Here is an 18,909-nt window from a genome sequence, read left to right as displayed (position 1 = left end):
CATAGCGACGTCGCTTTTTGATCCTTCGATGTCCGCTCTTCCTATCATTGTGAAGCAGAATTCACCAAGCGATATTTACAAAGGGATTTGTTGATATAGCGCTCTTGGCCTGATTTATATTACTTTTTATGCCTAAAAAAAGCCAATTGGCAGTATTTTCTGATTTACTGGATAACAAAAGAAGATATTCATAATCCTCTCTGTAAATGTTTTTATATTTGATATATTAACACTACAAAAAAATAATTTTCAACCTGGCTTTTTCCAATGGTCAGATTCTTTGCATCAAAACATATATGCAAATTAGCGCATATGAAATTATACATGACCTAATTAGCATATTTAAACATGAATACAGAAAACTTGCAATACGCTTTTTTCTCCTATTTATGTGAGTATTCAACTGGTAAAGTTTCATGAAGATATCTTTAAGTTAAACATTTTACCCTATTCACCTATGTTGAGATCATTTTAGGATGTTTACCTTTTTTGCCTTTCTAAAAGCTGTTTTGAAAATAAAATGTTAATAAAAAGTGATACATCAATATGTCCAACATGAAATCATAATTTTTTTGACAAATATATAATACAAATCATCATCTTTAACCAAAATGAAAGACATTATTTGAGTTTACAGCAAAAAACGCATGCATTCTAATTGGGGTCATTTTTGACCCCACTCATGGAAGAGTGTAGGTATTGGTAGCCCATGCATCTAAGGGCTAAGGACACATGACAATAATACCAGCAGATAGATAGATAGATAGATAGATACTTTATTGATCCCCAAGGGGAAATTCAAGGTCCCAGCAGCTTAAGACACCACACACAAGATACAGTACAATGTAAACAATGTAAACAGGAAGATTAAAAAGCAAATCAACAATCAACAATCAACAATGACTAAAGGAGCAGTAGAATACTATAGATAAGGTATGCATGAATGTACTGAGGATTGGTACTGTGATCCAGTCTGAGGTGTGTGTCAAGTTGGTAGTGCAAATAAGTCCAACAGTGCAACAGTGCAAGATAAAATTCTAGTGACCAGTAATAAATATGTACAGTACAACATGTAAGCATAGTAATAATAATAACAGTACTAATATAAATATATGGACAATTAAAATAAACTTAACATAGTAATAATATAAGAGTTAGACATGAGGGTAGACATGTAAGTCATGCCATGTAAGTGTATAAGAGGGTGGAGGTGCAGATATACTATGCATAGAAGTCCAACTCTCCTTTTCCCTTCAGTGAAGCATTGTACAGTTGTATGGCCCTGGGTACAAATGACTTTCTCAGTCTGTCTGTTGTGCATGTCATGGAGCGTAGTCTCCAGCTGATCAAGCTCTTCTGCTGTATGATAATGCTGTAGAGTGGATGACAGTCATTGTCCAGGATGCTGTGTAGCTTGTTCAGGGTCCTTTTGTCTGATACTGAAGTGATGCACTCCAGATCAGCTCCCACAACAGAGCCAGCCTTCCTTACCAGCCTGTCTAGTCGCCCAGCATCCCTCTTCCTAGTGCTTCCTCCCCAGCATGCCACAGCATAGAAGAGGACGCTGGCAACAACAGACTGGTAAAACATCCAGAGGAGCTTGCTGCAGACATTGAAGGAGCGCAGCCTCCTCAGGAAGTACAGCCTGCTCTGCCCTTTCTTGTATATTGCTTCAGTGTTGACTGACCAGTCCAGTTTATCGTCCAGATGTACGCCCAGGTACTTGTATGTGTTCACCACCTCCACATTGACCTCCTCAATGGTGACTGGCAGCAGAGCAGGCTTAGACCTCCTGAAATCTACCACCATCTCCTTGGTCTTGGTCGTGTTGAGTTGTAGGTGGTTGAGTCTGCACCATTGCACAAAGTCCTCCACCAGGCTCCTGTATTCCTCCTCCTGCCCATCCCTGATACATCCCACAATTGCAGTATCGTCTGAAAACTTCTGCATGTGACATGACTCCGTGTTGTAGCAGAAGTCGGACGTGTACAGGGTGAACAGGACTGGAGAGAGCACCGTTCCCTGTGGTGCACCTGTGCTGCTGATTACAGTGTTGGAGAGGCAGTCCTTCAGTCTGACAAACTGTGGCCGCTCTGTCAGGTAGTCTGCAATCCAGGATACTAGATGAGCATCCACACCCATCTGCAGGAGCTTGTCACTCAATCTGGGGGGTTGGATGGTGTTAAAAGCACTAGAGAAGTCAAAGAACATGATTCTCACAGCACTTTTCCCCTTGTCCAGGTGAGAGTGTGTCCTGTGTAGGAGGTAGGAGATTGCATCGTCGACGCCTACTTTCTCCTGGTATGCAAACTGTAACGGATCTAGTGCATGGCGCACCTGTGGCCTAAGTATCCCCAGAACCAGTCTCTCCAGGGTCTTCATCAGGTGTGATGTGAGAGCAACTGGCCTGAAGTCATTCAGCTCACGTGGATGTGGTTTCTTGGGGACGGGGATAAGACATGATGTCTTCCACAGTGTTGGGACTTTCCCGAGACGTAGACTTTGGTTGAAGATATGCTCCAGTGGCTCTCCCAGTTCAGCAGCACAGGCCTTGAGCAGTCTTGGACACAGTCCGTCAGGTCCGGCTGCTTTCCTGGGATGGAGTTTCTTCAGCTGTCCTCTAACTTGATCTGCCGTTATGATGAGGGGGGAGGGGAGGGGAGGGGGTGAGGAGTTACCAAGGCATTGGTCACTCCGGGGGGTAGGGGAGGAGGGGACGTGCTGCACTGGGGGTGAGGGGGGAGGTGTGAGTTGGGCAGTTAAGCCAGCAAGAGCAGTGTCCGTAGTTGATGGTGCTAGTGATGTTGATGGTGATGGTGATGGTGGACGACCATTGTCCACTGTAGCAGTTGATGGTGCTGGTGATGGTGATGATGGACGACCATTGTCCACTGAAGCAGGGCAATCAAACCTATTGTAGAACTGGTTTAGCTGGTTTGCCCTGTCCAGATCGCCCTCCACAGAGCTGCTGCTTTTCCTAAGTCCAGTGATGGTCTTCATTCCATTCCAGACCTCCTTCATGTTGTTCTCCTGCAGCTTCTGTTCTACCTTCTTCCTGTAATCCTCCTTGGCCTCTTTCAGCCTGACTTTGAGCTCCCCCTGCACTTGCCTCAGCTCTGCCTGGTTCCCCTCTTTGAACGCCATCTTTTTCCTATTTAGAAGGGCCTTGACATTGCTGGTTATCCAAGGCTTGTTGTTTGGAAAGCAGCGCACAGTTCTTGTGGGAACAACAACATCCATACAGAAGTTCAGGTAGTCAGTCATGCAATGTGTGGCCTCCTCCAAATCACCATTCTGTAGTACATTCCAGTCAGTGGACTCAAAACAGTCTCTCAAAGCCTCATCTGCTCCTGGGGTCCACTTCCTGAAAGTGCGTGTGTCACATGGTAGCCTCTGCACTTTAGGTATGTACATTGGTTGCAGGTGAACAAGGTTGTGATCTGATTTTCTGAGGGGGGGAAGGGGGGTGGCGCTGTATGCATCCCTCACGTTTGCATACATGAGGTCTATTGTCCTGTTTTCCAGAAATATGTTACTAAAAACACCTGGCAAGAGATCTCATTCATGGATCTGATGATAAATCATATTTGACTGAGCAGTTCTCTCATCAGTAGTGTCCCACACCTGCCAGAACAGTTATCTCATCAGTAGAACAGTTCTCTCATCAGTAGTGTCCCACCTGCTAGAACCATTCTCTCATCAGTAGAACAGTTCTCTCATCAGTAGTGTCACACACCTGCTAGAGCAGTTCTCTCATCAGTAGTGTCCCACCTGCTAGAACCATTCTCTCATCAGTAGAACAGTTCTCTCATCAGTAGTGTCACACACCTGCTAGAACAGTTATCTCATCAGTAGAACAGTTCTCTCATCAATAGTGTCCCACACCTGCTAGAACAGTTATCTCATCAGTAGAACAGTTCTCTCATCAGTAGTGTCACACACCTGCTAGAACAGCTCTCTCATCAGTAGAACAGTTCTCTCATCAGTAGTGTCACACACCTGCTAGAACAGGCACTCAGTAAACGGGACACATGCATGAAATACACACATGCAGGGGGAGGAGGAAAGATGTAGGTGTTCATCTAGCTAAGGTCACAGCGGGTGTGAGGTGTTCATTTAGCTAAGGTCACATCTGGTGTGAGGTGTTCATCTAGCTAAGGTCACATCAGGTGTGAGGTGTTTATTTAGCTAAGGTCACATTGGGTGTGAGGTGTTTATTTAGCTAAGGTCACATCGGGTGTGAGGTGTTCATCTAGCTAAGGTCACATCAGGTGTGAGGTGTTTATTTAGCTAAGGTCACATTGGGTGTGAGGTGTTTATTTAGCTAAGGTCACAGCGGGTGTGAGGTGTTCATCTAGTTAAGGTCACATCTGGTGTGAGGTGTTCATCTAGCTAAGGTCACATCGGGTTTGAGATGTTCATCTAACTAAGGTCACAGCGGGTGTGAGGTGCATGTGTTAAACCTGGTGTCCACTGGTGCTTCAGATGTCATTTTTGACAATGTGTCCCCTTTTTGACAGCAAAGAAGTAGGTCAACAACTTATAGAATTCAAGAGGTTGCATGTTCTGGTGAAAAACTGGACTCAGTAGGTCATTAAGCTTGCAAATCAAATGTGGGCGTACTACTTTCTTCTCAACATGAGAATGTGTTTCAGAAGAAACTACACCATCATCGTTCATTTCTTCGATCAGATTCTCCTTGTGCATTTTTAATAGCTCCTGGCCTGGGCAATAATGAAGACTAGTGGAGGCTGAAAATATGTTTTGGCTTTAGGCACTTCAGGGAAATTGTTGACAATCAGATGTTTATTAAATGCTTTATCTTTCGCACAGAAAGGCAGGGATAGTTGAAAAAGAAATCTGCATCAAAATATTACTCAAGTCTCAAACCTAAATGTCAAAATAATATTCAGAAGTCAAAGGTAAGGTCCATAAGTGGTACTTACTGAAGCAAACGACCAGCAGCAATTATTAATCTCCCATTTGTACCCTGAAAGGTGCCCTCAGTCCTCACACTCATCAGGCAGGGTGGAAACATCATCAGTATGCTGGGCAACTTGCACTTGGGCCATGATGCCATTTAATGAATAGTTTCCCATCATCAAGCTCAGCTATGCACAATACACAGACCTAGAAATTGGAATATTCTCACATAATTGATTGACATATAATATCAATAATATTAATAATAATTCATTTAATTTATATAGGGCTTTTCTAAAATACCCAAATACTCTTTATAGTTGTAATATAGATACATAGATACAAACAATGTACACATACATAGACAAGGCTACATAAACAGAGACAACACACACTGGTATGTGGTCAAAGCAGAGGACAAAACCAGACGATGACAAAGGAGCTGGGGAAGTCATTAACAGGAAAAGGTATGTTTGAAGAGGTGTGTGTTTATTTATGGTGCATACGTGACAGGAAAAGGCATATTTGAAGATGTGTTTTTTTTTACATATGGGGTATAAGTGATTTGTTTTTTTTTTAAATCACTAGTTTACCCTAATGTAAGGTTATTGATATATTGTGTGGACAAAACATTGTCTTAAATGTGTTACTATTCTGTCACTGTATGTTATATTTAGACAGTGTTTTAGGAATGGGCCATTCCCAAACTGTTCCCACAAAATTGGGAGCATGGATTTGTCCAAAAGCTCTTGGTTGATGCTGAAGCATTCAGAGTTCCTTTCACTGAAACTAAGGGGCCAAGCCCAGCTCAGGGATGCCCCCCTCCTGTTCCAACATGACTGTGCACCAGTGCACAAAGCAAGGTCCATAAAGACACACATGGCAGAGTTTGGTGTGAATGAACTTGACTGGTCCTGACCTCAACCTAATAGAACACCTTTGAGATGAATTAGAGTGCATACTTAGAGCCAGTCTCTTCATCCAACATCAGTGTGTGACCTCACAAATGCACTTCAAAAAATGGTCAAAGAAGCTGAAGCTTTTAAACCCGCAATGGTGGACTGACATCATAGTAAACCCATTCATTGAATGCATGCATGTGTGTGCGCATTTGCGCGACAGAAACCGAAACTAATCGGTGGCAAGCTCCGCTTCAAACTGTTGGAGGGCTATTTAATTATTTAACGGCATTTAATAGAACAACGTGGATTCTTGCAACTTCCATAGAAACAGAGCAGAGACTGTATAATGCTCTATTTAGCATTGAGTAGTGTTAAGTCATGTTTAATATAACATGGTCAAAAGACATAGCTGTAACGTTGCTCCACAACTCAAAATAGGTGGGCGGTCACGCGCGTAAAGCACGTAAAGTCACGTCACGGACAGTCAAATCCGATCTGAGTGTTGGGAGCTGTTCAGACTGAGACACATCGGTCCATATCCGATACGAATGCGATATGAAACTACCTCCTGGATGTGATTTGCAACCGTTTAGCAAAAATCGGATTTCATGTGACCTGTCACTGTTCAGACTTCAAAAGTGACATCCGATACGAATCTGAATGGGCTAAAAATCGGATTTTGGCTGGCAGTCTGAACGCAGCCTTAGTGTTTCAGAGACATGAGATGTTGAGGTGAGTGGCTCGTTATGCTAAGCTGCTTAAGAAGTCGCTGCCCCCCAGGTGAAACGCTGGCGGAGTAAAACAAGAGGAGCAGACGCACACAGAGATAGACACTGAAACACAAAGCTGTAGATGCGCCTCATTGCCTCTGGCCTTAAAACCCGATTACATCGCCAGAAATACCGGCGCACAAAGCATGTGTGAGATTTGAGTCATGCAGGGGAGAATAATCATTTATTCAGGGCAGCAGTGACAGCTCATTCACGTTAACATCAGCTTGCGTTTATAGAACCATCAGTCTCTGACTCAAACATCACCCAATGAATATATTTTTTTTTCTCTTGACTTGGGGTTGGTGTGAGGTTGGTGAGGCGTTTCAACACTTTCAAATTCAAACAACTGCCTCTCTGTCCTCCAGCTCTACCCTGCCTTGAAAGAGCATACGTAACGAAGGGGAAACAGATGAGGAGACACAACTTACAAGTCCTCAAACAAAATATAGAGATGTAAGGAACACAGACGCAGGTAAGCTGCACTTCAAAGCCTGACGCTGAAACTGTGTAAACAGCCCAGATATTAGATGAAGGTAAGTTCTTGCTTTAACTGTTGGGAACTTGTCAGGGCAATTTGTCAACAACTGACTTGAAGTGTTTGTCCTGTGGAGTTCACATGATGGTATCATTCATGATGGTCTTATTGCTGTTATTAGGAATTAGAAAACTCTCCTTCAACATGCTAAGATGCTGTGTGCAGGCTTAAAAGCAGGTTCATGAAAGCCAAACCTTTGTCATTAAAATACTCAAAGACTCTTTGACCCTTTGAAGTAAACACAGGGCAGAGGCAGATTAAGCCCTGCCCCAATCTACCCTCCTCTGAGCCACACACTCGGATCCATCAAGCCCTAACTGCCATCTAGCACTGACAGCAGTGTCAAGCATGGGACTCCAGGGGCATCCAGTCATCCCCGTTCTGGAATAAAAACAAAGACAATGAAAGAGTTCTCTATGTTCCTCAACAAACATTTTGCTATTGTTTGGTCAAGAGGGAGAACTTATAACTTGGAAGTGACACATTTCCAATTAGATACTATTGTTTCTGTAATTTAGCCCAAGTCTAATTTCAGCAAAGTTTATTGGACAGTTGAAATAATTCAGTAGAGCAGACACATGAATTGAGAATAGCATTTACTTTCAAAGGAGCAACACAAGATTATGTATGCACTAGGCCTCTGGGAAGCCCCAGGCTGTGTGCCTGGACTACACACAGCAAATGAACCTCAAGGGAACCCCACCTTAAAGACATGCCCGCCAAATCACCTCAGTCCAGCCGTCAACAGAGTGGGCTCGAATTTGCAACTATGGCACCATGAACAGTCCTCAGTGATGTGAGAACCGCGCAGTGAGAACAAGCTCCAGTACTCGCTCATTAATCCCCCCCAGCACGGCACAATGAAATGAAAGGGCTTAGTAGCCTAATTAGCAGCACTGTTTAAATAGACAAACAAGATGGAGGTTGACTCTAAATGAGAGTTGGGCGTCTTTCATTTCTGAGACATTTCCGTTTACAGAGAACTCCCTCATTTGTGCATGGACACACCAGAGCATTGCACTGCCTCACCAATGGCTGAGTGTAGAGTCATGTGGATGGTAATGCATTAACTAAATGATTTTGCCCAGTGATTAAATTAGCTTTCCTTTATGTGCTGAACGACTTAGCGTATTGCCTGCCATATTAAATGTCATAATTTAGAGCTAAGTGAGTTAATTAATTAAATCAGGGAGACAGGGAGGAAGAGTGAGGGGGAGGGAGGGAGAGTATGGTTTTGTAATGAATGTATTTATAGTATGATGCGTTCTCTCTGTGAAAATAAAGTCTGTTGCGCTTAAATCGCTCTAGTTTCCCGCCTTCATTGATGACATCTTCTAGCTGTCAAAATTAACAAGGTTCAGCTGGACGTCATTGTGGCTCGAGATCACTAATGATCTCTTTTGGACGTATAATGCACTTTCATGTCGGAAAATTCTAGGGGCGAGGCCATTAAAACGAGCATATATATAGGGGCGTTACGCTTGTTTCCATCCGCCACATTTATTAACACACGTTTATTCTTACGCTAGAATTGGAGTGATACGAAAGTTTGATGAATCACATGTGAGCCTCGTCGTAAGATGGTTTCTGCGCTCAGATATACAGTACGATGGTTTCTACGCTCGGTTGATAAATGAGGGCCAATAAGTATTCCTGTTAATAAATATTCATGGCAATAAGTATTCCTGTTAATAAGTATTCAAGGTAATAAGTATTCCTGTTAAGAAGTATTCATGGTAATAAGTATTCAAGGTAATAAGTATTCCTGTTAAGAAGTATTCATTATAATAAGTCTTCATGTTAATAAGTATTCATATTGACTAGTATTCATGTTAATAAGTATTCAAGGTAATAAGTATTCCTGTTAAGAAGTATTCATGGTAATAAGTATTCATATTGACTAGTATTCATTATAATAAGTATTCATGTTAATAAGTATTCATATTGACCAGTATTCATGTTAATACGTATTCATATTGACCAGTATTTGTACGTTAAATAAGTATTCATATTGACCAGTATTCATACGTTAATAAGTATTCATATTGACCAGTATTCGTACGTTAAATAGGTATTCATATTGACCAGTATTCGTACGTTAAATAGGTATTCATATTGACTAATATTCGTACGTTAAATAAATATTTATATTGACCAGTATTCGTACGTTAAATAAGTATTCATATTGACTAGTATTCGTACGTTAAATACGTATTCATATTGACTAGTATTCGTATGTTAAATAGGTATTCATATTGACCAGTATTCGTACGTTAAATAGGTATTCATATTGACCAGTATTCATGTTAATACGTATTCATATTGACCAGTATTCATATTGACCAGTATTCGTACGTTAAATACGCCTGTGGGACCAAGCGCTGGCCACTCCTGCTGCTCAGAGGACCTCTGACAAACACGACTCATGAAGATACTCAGAACAGGGCATCTGCTGTGGGCACCATAGTCCACTCAGAACAGGGCATCTGCTGTGGGCACCAAAGTCTACTCAGAACAGGGCATCTGCTGTGGGCACCATAGTCCACTCAGAACAGGGCATCTGCTGTGGGCACCATTGTCCACTCAGAACAGGGCATCTGCTGTGGGCACCATTGACTCAGAACAGGGCATCTGCTGTGGGCACCATAGTCCACTCAGAACAGGGCATCTGCTGTGGGCACCAAAGTCTACTCAGAACAGGGCATCTGCTGTGGGCACCAAAGTCCACTCAGAACAGGGCATCTGCTGTGGGCACCATTGTCCACTCAGAACAGGGCATCTGCTGTGGGCACCATTGACTCAGAACAGGGCATCTGCTGTGGGCACCATAGTCCACTCAGAACAGGGCATCTGCTGTGGGCACCAAAGTCTACTCAGAACAGGGCATCTGCTGTGGGCACCAAAGTCCACTCAGAACAGGGCATCTGCTGTGGGCACCATAGTCCACTCAGAACAGGGCATCTGCTGTGGGCACCATAGTCCACTCAGAACAGGGCATCTGCTGTGGGCACCATAGTCCACTCAGAACAGGGCATCTGCTGTGGGCACCATAGTCCACTCAGAACAGGGCATCTGCTGTGGGCACCATAGTCCACTCAGAACAGGGCATCTGCTGTGGGCACCATAGTCCACTCAGAACAGGGCATCTGCTGTGGGCACCATAGTCCACTCATAACAGGGCATCTGCTGTGGGCACCATAGTCCACTCAGAACAGGGCATCTGCTGTGGGCACCATTGTCCAGGTGTTGCCAGCTCTCTGTATTAACTGGCTTGCACAAGAATTCTAGCACTAACACCAAAAAGGTTGTCAGAGGTCATTTTTTAATAGCTTGTTGGTAAACACCAGGAGGCTGTGATGGGTCATTTTAACTTGTTTAGGTAAACACCAGGAGGCTGTGACGGGTAATTTTAACCCTTTAAGCGCCACTGTCGACTTAAGTCGACAAGATGCGGTACTGAATAAAACGGCCGATTTTGTCAAATAGGGTGTCAAATTTCGTTCAAACTCCCTGCCACTAGTTGGCAGACATGTCATACTACGTCCCCGACTCAGAATTACGTCATGCTTCTATACAAAATATTTGAGCAAGGGCACTTTAAACCAATGCCAACTATCAGCTGAGCTAGCTTGCGTCTGAGCCATTGTATCAGGGCGGTATTGTGAACGTAAACGAATATTAGCATTAGATAATCGTCTGAACACATGGAAAAAGTTTACCAGGAATGAAGTGTTGGGTCTTCTGTTCGCTGACAGTTATTCTGAAAAGAAATATCTGCCTTCAGAAGATGACGGGGATTTGTTTATTCACACGCGTCTCCGCCTAGCCATGCTGAAGCTGGACAACGTGAGAGATAAGTCCTACACAAGCACACACGTGGATCCTTTGCCCAATGTCAGTGTTAGGAACATTATTTCATGGGTCTAGGTGTTCATAGGGAAGTTAGAAGACCCTCATCAGACGTGTTATTTGTGTAGAGAACGGCAGTATTGGTCGGGGCACTGCCATGTTATCGCGCTATTTTGCCCTTTCGTTTTCATTGTGCCTCTCCATAATTGCGAGGACAAGTAACGTGATGGAGAATTTGTCTAACACTATTGGGTATGTCGGTATGGAGGTCGAAGTGTCCATAGGAGAACTGTGGGGCAACGTAGCAGCAGTATAGTCGCAAAGAGAATGAGAACGAAAGCCACTCCACTCGGGAGGCGCGCGTGGCAGATCCAGCGTGCCGTCAGACAAAATAGGCAACAGGTGTTGTTAGTGTGGGGTGATTTTTTATGTTATGCCTTGCAATGAGAAGTAGGCATATCCTGAAACAGTTAGCAGACCCTCATTACGTGTTAGTTGTGTGGAGAACGAAAGCTTATGGCCGGGGCAATATGTGTGTTTTTTTTTTTTTGATCACGCTAGCCATGCTCCCTCGACAGTGACCGTGTGCCTCTCCATAATCGGAGGAGGACGGTAATGTAGTGGAGCCTTTGTCTAATATCAATAGATGTGTTAGACGAGGTCGAAGTGTCCATAGGATAGCTTGGGGAAACGTAGCAGCAGTGTAGGCAGTCGCAAGGAGAATGAGAAAGAACAGCCATGCTGACTCACTCCACTCGGGAGGCGCGCGTGGCAGACCTTACTCACAGGCTGTCGTCAGACAAAATAGGCAACAGGTGGGCAGTGGGGTGGGTTTTATGTTATGCCATGCAATGAGAAGTACCATGAAACACTACAAGAAGTGTCACCTGGATGAATAGGGATTAATTATATTTACAATAAAAAGCCTGCTACAGAAATTTGCATTCCCATCATCTTTCCATTAATTATTTATTACACTATTGATTTACTATTTCCCTGACCATTTAGTATGGCACAATGTGTGTTCTTTTTGTGTGTACATGTCCTTGTGATGTGAATGTCTGTCAACTAAAAAAGAAAAATAATAATAATAATTAAAAAAAAAACTCAAAGTGGCAGATCTAAAGGCCACAGTCAGACAAAATACAGGTGTAAGCACAGTGTGTGGTGGGCCTTTGTGTTGTGCCCTGCAATTAGAGGTACCACACCATGAAACACTTCAAGAAGTGTCACCTGTATGAACAGGGATTCATTATTTCTATGGCAAAAGGCCTGCTACATAAATTTGCAGCATCATCATCATTCACATCATCTTGCTATTAGTAGCCTATGATGATTTACTATTTCCCTGACCATTCAGGTACAATGTTTGTTCTTTTTGTGTTTTCATGTCCTGGTGATGTGTATGTCTGTCAGAAAAAATATTTATAATAATAATATTAATATTTTTATAATAATATTTAAAAAAATCATAAAAAATTAAAAAATCAAGATGGCCGCCACCATATGACGTCATTATGACGTCATAATATGCAAATTAGTTGGATACATTTAATCCCTACATAAACTTTGGGTCATCCTTAATATTTCTCTAATTTACAGAAAGTCTCTATCTCTTATCACTTTTAAGTTAAAGCCTTTTGAAATTAATATGTCAAAATTGAATGTTTTTGGAAAAAAACTCTGGCGCCTAAAGGGTTAACTTGTTTAGGTAAACACCAGGAGGCTGTGACGGGTCATTTTTTAATAGCTTGTTGGTAAACACCAGGAGGCTGTGACGGGTAATTTTAACTTGTTGAGGTAAACACCAGACAGGTCGTTTGAATTTGTTTAGGCTACGTATTTTAAGTATAACTCAATATTTGTGGTGACTTTAATGTGGGAGTCCTGCATGTGTGACAAAATGACTCCTTCATGGGCATAACATAGTTTTATTTACTAATACAGTTATACTCACTAATTGTTTTGTATTTGTTTTTTAGATACTGAAATATGTAGTTCTGTAGGAAGGCCCAGTGCTCAGTGTTCCGGGGGCAGGTACGGCTATGATGATGACAGTGGGAATGGTGCATGTCTCCGTTGGGAAGAGTGCAGATGTGATGCTCACAGTGGGAATGGTGCATGTCTCCATAGGGAAGAGTGCAGATGTGATGATTACAGTGGGAATGGTGCATGTCTCCGTTGGGAAGAGTGCAGATGTGATGATTACAGTGGGAATGGTGCATGTCTCCGTTGGGAAGAGTGCAGATGTGATGATGTGATGATTATAGTCGGCATGGTTCATGTCTCCGTTTGGAAGAGTGCAGATGTTCAAAGTGAAGATTGTTGTTGCTGTACAGACTTCATATAGAAGTGATTACTAAGACCAACAGTGGGAGGTTGGTGTGGGGAAAACAGAACTCATCTGGGGGGACCAGAAATAACCTCAAGTGGCTACTCAATGTGACAGCCTGTCTTTCACCCTCAACAACCTCTTGTTCTCTCTATAAAAACACACACACGTGTGATCTGACGTCACATCAAGATGCTGTTCCTACCACACAGATGTGCAGCAAGCCTTTTGTGAAGAGCTGGTGTTTAATTGTGCGTGTGTGTGTGTGTGTGTCCATTAATCACAGAACATACCAAGGAGAGTTCATTGAAAGAGATGAACAAAACTCATCTGCAGCTCCCTGTGTACAGTATATTGGGGCCTTACTGATAATTAACTCATCTATTTCCCTGTGTACAATATTGTGAGGACTTACTGATAATTCATCTGTAGCTCCCTGTGTACAGTATATTGGGGCCTTACTGATAATTAACTCATCTATAGTTCCCTGTGTACAGTATTGTGGGGACTTACTGATAATTAATCTGCAGCTCCCTGTGTACAGTATATTGGGGCCTTACTGATAATTAACTCATCTATAGTTCCCTGTGTACAGTATTGTGAGCACTTACTGGTAGTTCATCTGCAGCTCCCTGTGTACAGTATTGTGAGGACTTACTGATAATTAACTCATCTATAGTTCCCTGTGCACAGTATTGTGAGGACTTACTGATAATTCATCTGTAGCTCCCTGTGTACAGTATTGTGAGGACTTACTGATCCTTCACTCATCTATAGTTCCCTGTGCACAGTGTAGTGGGGACTTACTGATAATTCATGGATATCAAACAGTCCCAAGAGGAAAATGAGATGAACATGGATGTACCATGAGCTCCCTTACTAAGCTAAGCAGGTTGAGTCTCGCTAGCCGCAGCCGGTGACAGGTCATTGGGCCCTCTGTGCTTACAGGGACACCAGGGGCAGCCTGCTGTTTACAGCAGTTGAACTGAACTCCATCATACGATTCTGAGACTCAGATTCTTGTTTACAGCTTTTAAAACAGCTTTCTTAACTCTAACGAATGTTTAAAACATCCGGTAACACTTAATAATAACTACAGACAATTCATCATCTATTAAGTTGTAACCTATTAGTTAATAGTTTGTTCATCATTAGAAATGTATTGTTCATACATAATTTATCATCAGTTAAGCATTAGTCCACAAAGTTATGAATGGTTTGTTCATAGTAAGTAAGCCTATTTCTAAAATATGTTTATAAACTAGATGTACCGCAAAGCAATACACAATATGACCGCCGCTCAGTCCTGCACATTCTCTCTGCAAATATCAATCACGCTTTTGTTTCCATCGCCTACTCCATCCCCTACTGCAACTTTTATGTATGTAAATGAGTGTGTGCATGTGTGCGCTTGCTTTTGTGTATGAGTGCTTCTCTGTCTATGTGTGTGTGTGTGTGTGTGTGTCTGCTTGTGTGTGTGTATTTTATGTGTCTCTATGTGTACATGTTCACTGTCTTCTCTGCCGTCACTGTCACTCCAATATCAGATAAACATACGCACACACTGCACACACACGCACACACATGTACGTGCACACGCATGCACACACACCAGGGTTGCCAACTTTCACGCTCCCGCCGTAACACTCATGATTTCAGCATCAACCTCACGCTCTCACGCAGACACAAGAAATGTCACGCCAAAATCCATTCTTCTTTTTCTTCAAACCGTTCATAATCAGTTGGTGACTAGACCACAGCAGAGCATATTGTAGGCAGAAGACGAACTTAAAGAGGAACTATGCAGGATTGGCGATTTCATCTCTGGTTTCGGTTTCGTTTTCCGTTTTTGCTCGTTTTATGCTTGCATTTTCTCTGCAGAGCTTCCCCGACAGCTTTAGCGCCTATATTTATACATGTATAGACTCTATTTAAATATATAAATTGCAAGCGTGGTTCTTCGTCTCAGATTTCCAGATGTAAACAAGGAGCGATCGTCTCCTGCAGAAAGTTGCATAGGGTCTCTTTAAGGCATGTATAGGCTCTTTAGATCAATAGCAGGTATAGGTCTAATATCTGTCTTCAACGTTCTCAGCGCAGAGAAATTATTTGCGGCGGGCGAAGTGCAAAATGCGCACCATTCGTTTCTATCGGATTGTTTCTATCGGATTGCTCACGAAGTTCACACTGATATGAATGGCACTTGACAGAGCGCAATCTTTCTGATGGCAGCCTATTGTTATTAGGCTACATTAATGCAATTAATTTGTATAATAAGTAGGGCCGGGACTTTAGCGCGTTAATTACGATTAATTAATTACACAAACATTAATGCGTTAAAAAAATTGACGCATTTTAATCGTATGCCTATTTATTTTTGCACCGCGGAACGTTTCTCACTGGATGAGTTTCAGACGGACCGATTATACTGGAGCACCAAGTAACACGCATGAGTTCGGTTCAGACAAAACAAACCACAGTGGCACAGTGAACATGAACAAAGAAGCTGATGTGACCGCGTTGGTTGGCCCCGTGGATGGGAAATGTTGTTACAAAAAACGAACGGATGGAAGCGTAGATAAGAGCATGGTTGTGTGCAACCTACAGTGGGTACGGGTTGAGAATGCACCTTCTCCCGCGGGACTCCCGAAGAGATCCCGCAGGCCGTCAAGCCGATTTTTTTCGAGCCTAAGGCAATGTACCCAAACAACCACCAGGTGGCAGAAAGTTTCATCCCGCATTTCAAAATGATGAAGACCGCATATCCGTCAATAGTCGACTCCTTAATCTCATTTAATCATTACAATGAAGGTGATGACTGGCGAAATTATTCAAACAACGTTTCAATGAACCATTGTTGAAATGAATGAAAATGGTTATAGAAAATCGCCTACAGCCTAACGCCGACACAGCTGATTCTTTGATTGATTCTAAGCTGTTTTGATGTAGGGGATGGGTAAACTGGCGCGCTACAAACATGCTACCAATCAAATGTAATATTAGTAGGACTAGCCTACTTAGACACTTTAGTCATAGGCAACGTTGCCATGTTAATTTGGGCTAGAAGTGCTTGCTTGTGGTGGCGCTCCTTTCCGCTGCTTCTCCCGAATTGTGTGGCAAATTTGTCAGCAATCAGCTTAAATGTCAAATCATATTTATTTCTCTTTGTCGCCATGGTATTGGGGGAAACGCGGAGAAACGAGATGGTCAGTCCTCGTATTTTTTCTTCGCGTTTCGTTATAAGAAATATATAAGTAATAGTTAGTCTTCTTCCGTATTGAACAGATAGGCTACGGGACGCTCTTTGTTCCGTATTTTAAGGAACTACTCAATGCACACACACTACAATGAAAAACACACAAAGAAATCACTAAACATATAGCCTACAACCTAATGACACTTTAATGCAGCGTTTCTCAAACTATGGGCCGCGAAACGTGGAGACTGCTGCTGGTCCGCGAGACATGGGGTGAAATTAGGTCCGGTGATCTGATAATTTGCTGCGCAATTGACCAAGCAACCGCGGACCGACAGAAAAAGAAAGCAAACGTTGCGGCGGAAATGCTTCCTAATTTGATGTGTTTAAACATAGAGACATACAATTAGGTGTGTCTGTTATTATGATAATTTTCGAGCATAACTGCTTGTCCATAGCTCAGTGACAGGTGTTAATAGCCTTGCCATAAGCACTGCTGCAGGTGCTTCTTTTATTATGCGGTTAGAGCATATAAGCGCTTACTCATATAGACTATAACTCAGGGACAGGTGCAAAACCACCAACTGGGATGGATCGAAGGGCAAGCAAGCACTGCCACACAACGTGAAGGCCTTTGTGTTGTCAACACTAAAGTTTCCTACGATGGGGAGAAGTGGCCGCAAGGACTGCATCGATAAGATCAACGAATACAGTAATGTTTTACAACCCAGCTGGTATCCGCTGTTCATTCCGACATATCCCCACTCGGCGGTAGGTCTAGGCCTATTTAACTTTTTTTTTTCAAACAACGTGCCATTCCGACATGAGGTCATTAATAGGCTATTAATGTCATAACTATTAGGCTATCGTTAGGCTTACTATGCATGGCTGTAGGCAGCTATGAGGCCACTGAGATCTGGACCTCATCGGTTTTGTGAAAGCCGATTGGAAATACTTAAGTTTAGAGCGAACGTTTCAACTATGTTTGCCATGGTAGACAAAAACACTCAAATAAAACAATAGCCTAAAAAATAACTGCATGCGTAATGGACACGGCTCTATATCCTAAATAATTTTCGAGGTTCGCCATTTGGTAATATGACCTATCCTTACTGACAATAATTTAGATTGAGCACAACTAAAGTTGCACGAAGGCAAAATATAGTCCTAAAAGCCTATTCTATATAGCCTGGCCAATATTGTAGATGTGCAAAAGCAGCATTTGCGTGCGTGCTTGCCGGTGAGGTGTAGCCTACAAAAATGAGCATAACATCTGATTATTTAAGTATGGCTATAGGATATAGGCTAGAGAAGAGTTGGTTTAAAAGTCAAGTGTAGTAAAAAAGTTTGTGCACATCCCCGGTCAAGGTGCAGAACAAGAGTAGGCTAAATCATAAAAAAAATGTAAAAAGGTTCGCACACTTGAAATCCTTCTTTTATAGGATATAGGCTAGAGAAGAGTTGGTTTAAAATTCAAGTGTAGTAAAAAAGTTTGTGCACATCCCCGGTCAAGGTGCAGAACAAGAGTAGGCTAAATCATAAAAAAAATGGAAAAAGGTTCGCACACTTGAAATCCTTCTTTTTTGATTTGATTTGGTCTTCTTCAGATTAAAATTCAAGTACGTGCGCTATTTAACCCCTCGAGACCGACTGCAGTCTGCTGACACAGCCAGACGACTCTCCCAACCCATTCATTCGTTTTGGCCGATATAATCCATTCATTCGTTTTGTGCGTAGGCCTATATAGATTCCTGCATGCTGCATTACCGTGACCCTTAGCCTACCTTGTGGATGATTTTTTCTCATTGGAATACAGCAGGACAGAATGCCTTTTATCTAACAAACGCAAAAGCTGAGATTGTTGGAAGGACTAGGCTACTCAACAAACTTGTTTTTCGTTTCTGGGAGATCTCGTTATCGTTTTGGATTGTCGGATTTTTATACTTATTGTTTGAACTTATGGACAATGAACTTTGAGGGGTGGTTGTTAGTGCTTTACAAAGCTTTGTGTTAATAAGTGTCGGTCCTCCTATCCTTCAGCTCACTGCGCGATGCAGTTGCGCATAGTGGCCACGAAGTCATTAACTGTTTACGACACAATACATGATATTTGTGTTTTTCGTTTCTTAGATTTAATGCATGTTTGACATGTAAACAGGCCTTCAGTCCGTTAACTTAAGGCCTTCTTTTGCATGGGGTTGCTCGCATCTGCCCGTAACCTAGACTATTATGTGCGTAGTGGCTGCATACTCTTATAATAAGAGGCAAATTGTTACAGGACAACTTAAACTGACTTCCCCAATGCTTCCCCGCAGCACATTACATTTTAATATAGGCTAATATAGGATGAACAAAGTCTATGCTATATTAAATCCAGTAGCCTAATAATTCTATGTGCC

The sequence above is a fragment of the Sardina pilchardus genome, chromosome 7, assembly GCF_963854185.1.
Source record: "Sardina pilchardus chromosome 7, fSarPil1.1, whole genome shotgun sequence".
In the NCBI taxonomy this organism is placed as follows: domain Eukaryota; kingdom Metazoa; phylum Chordata; class Actinopteri; order Clupeiformes; family Clupeidae; genus Sardina; species Sardina pilchardus.
The sequence above is the reverse complement of the archived record's forward strand: the minus strand, read 5'-3'. Positions refer to the sequence as shown.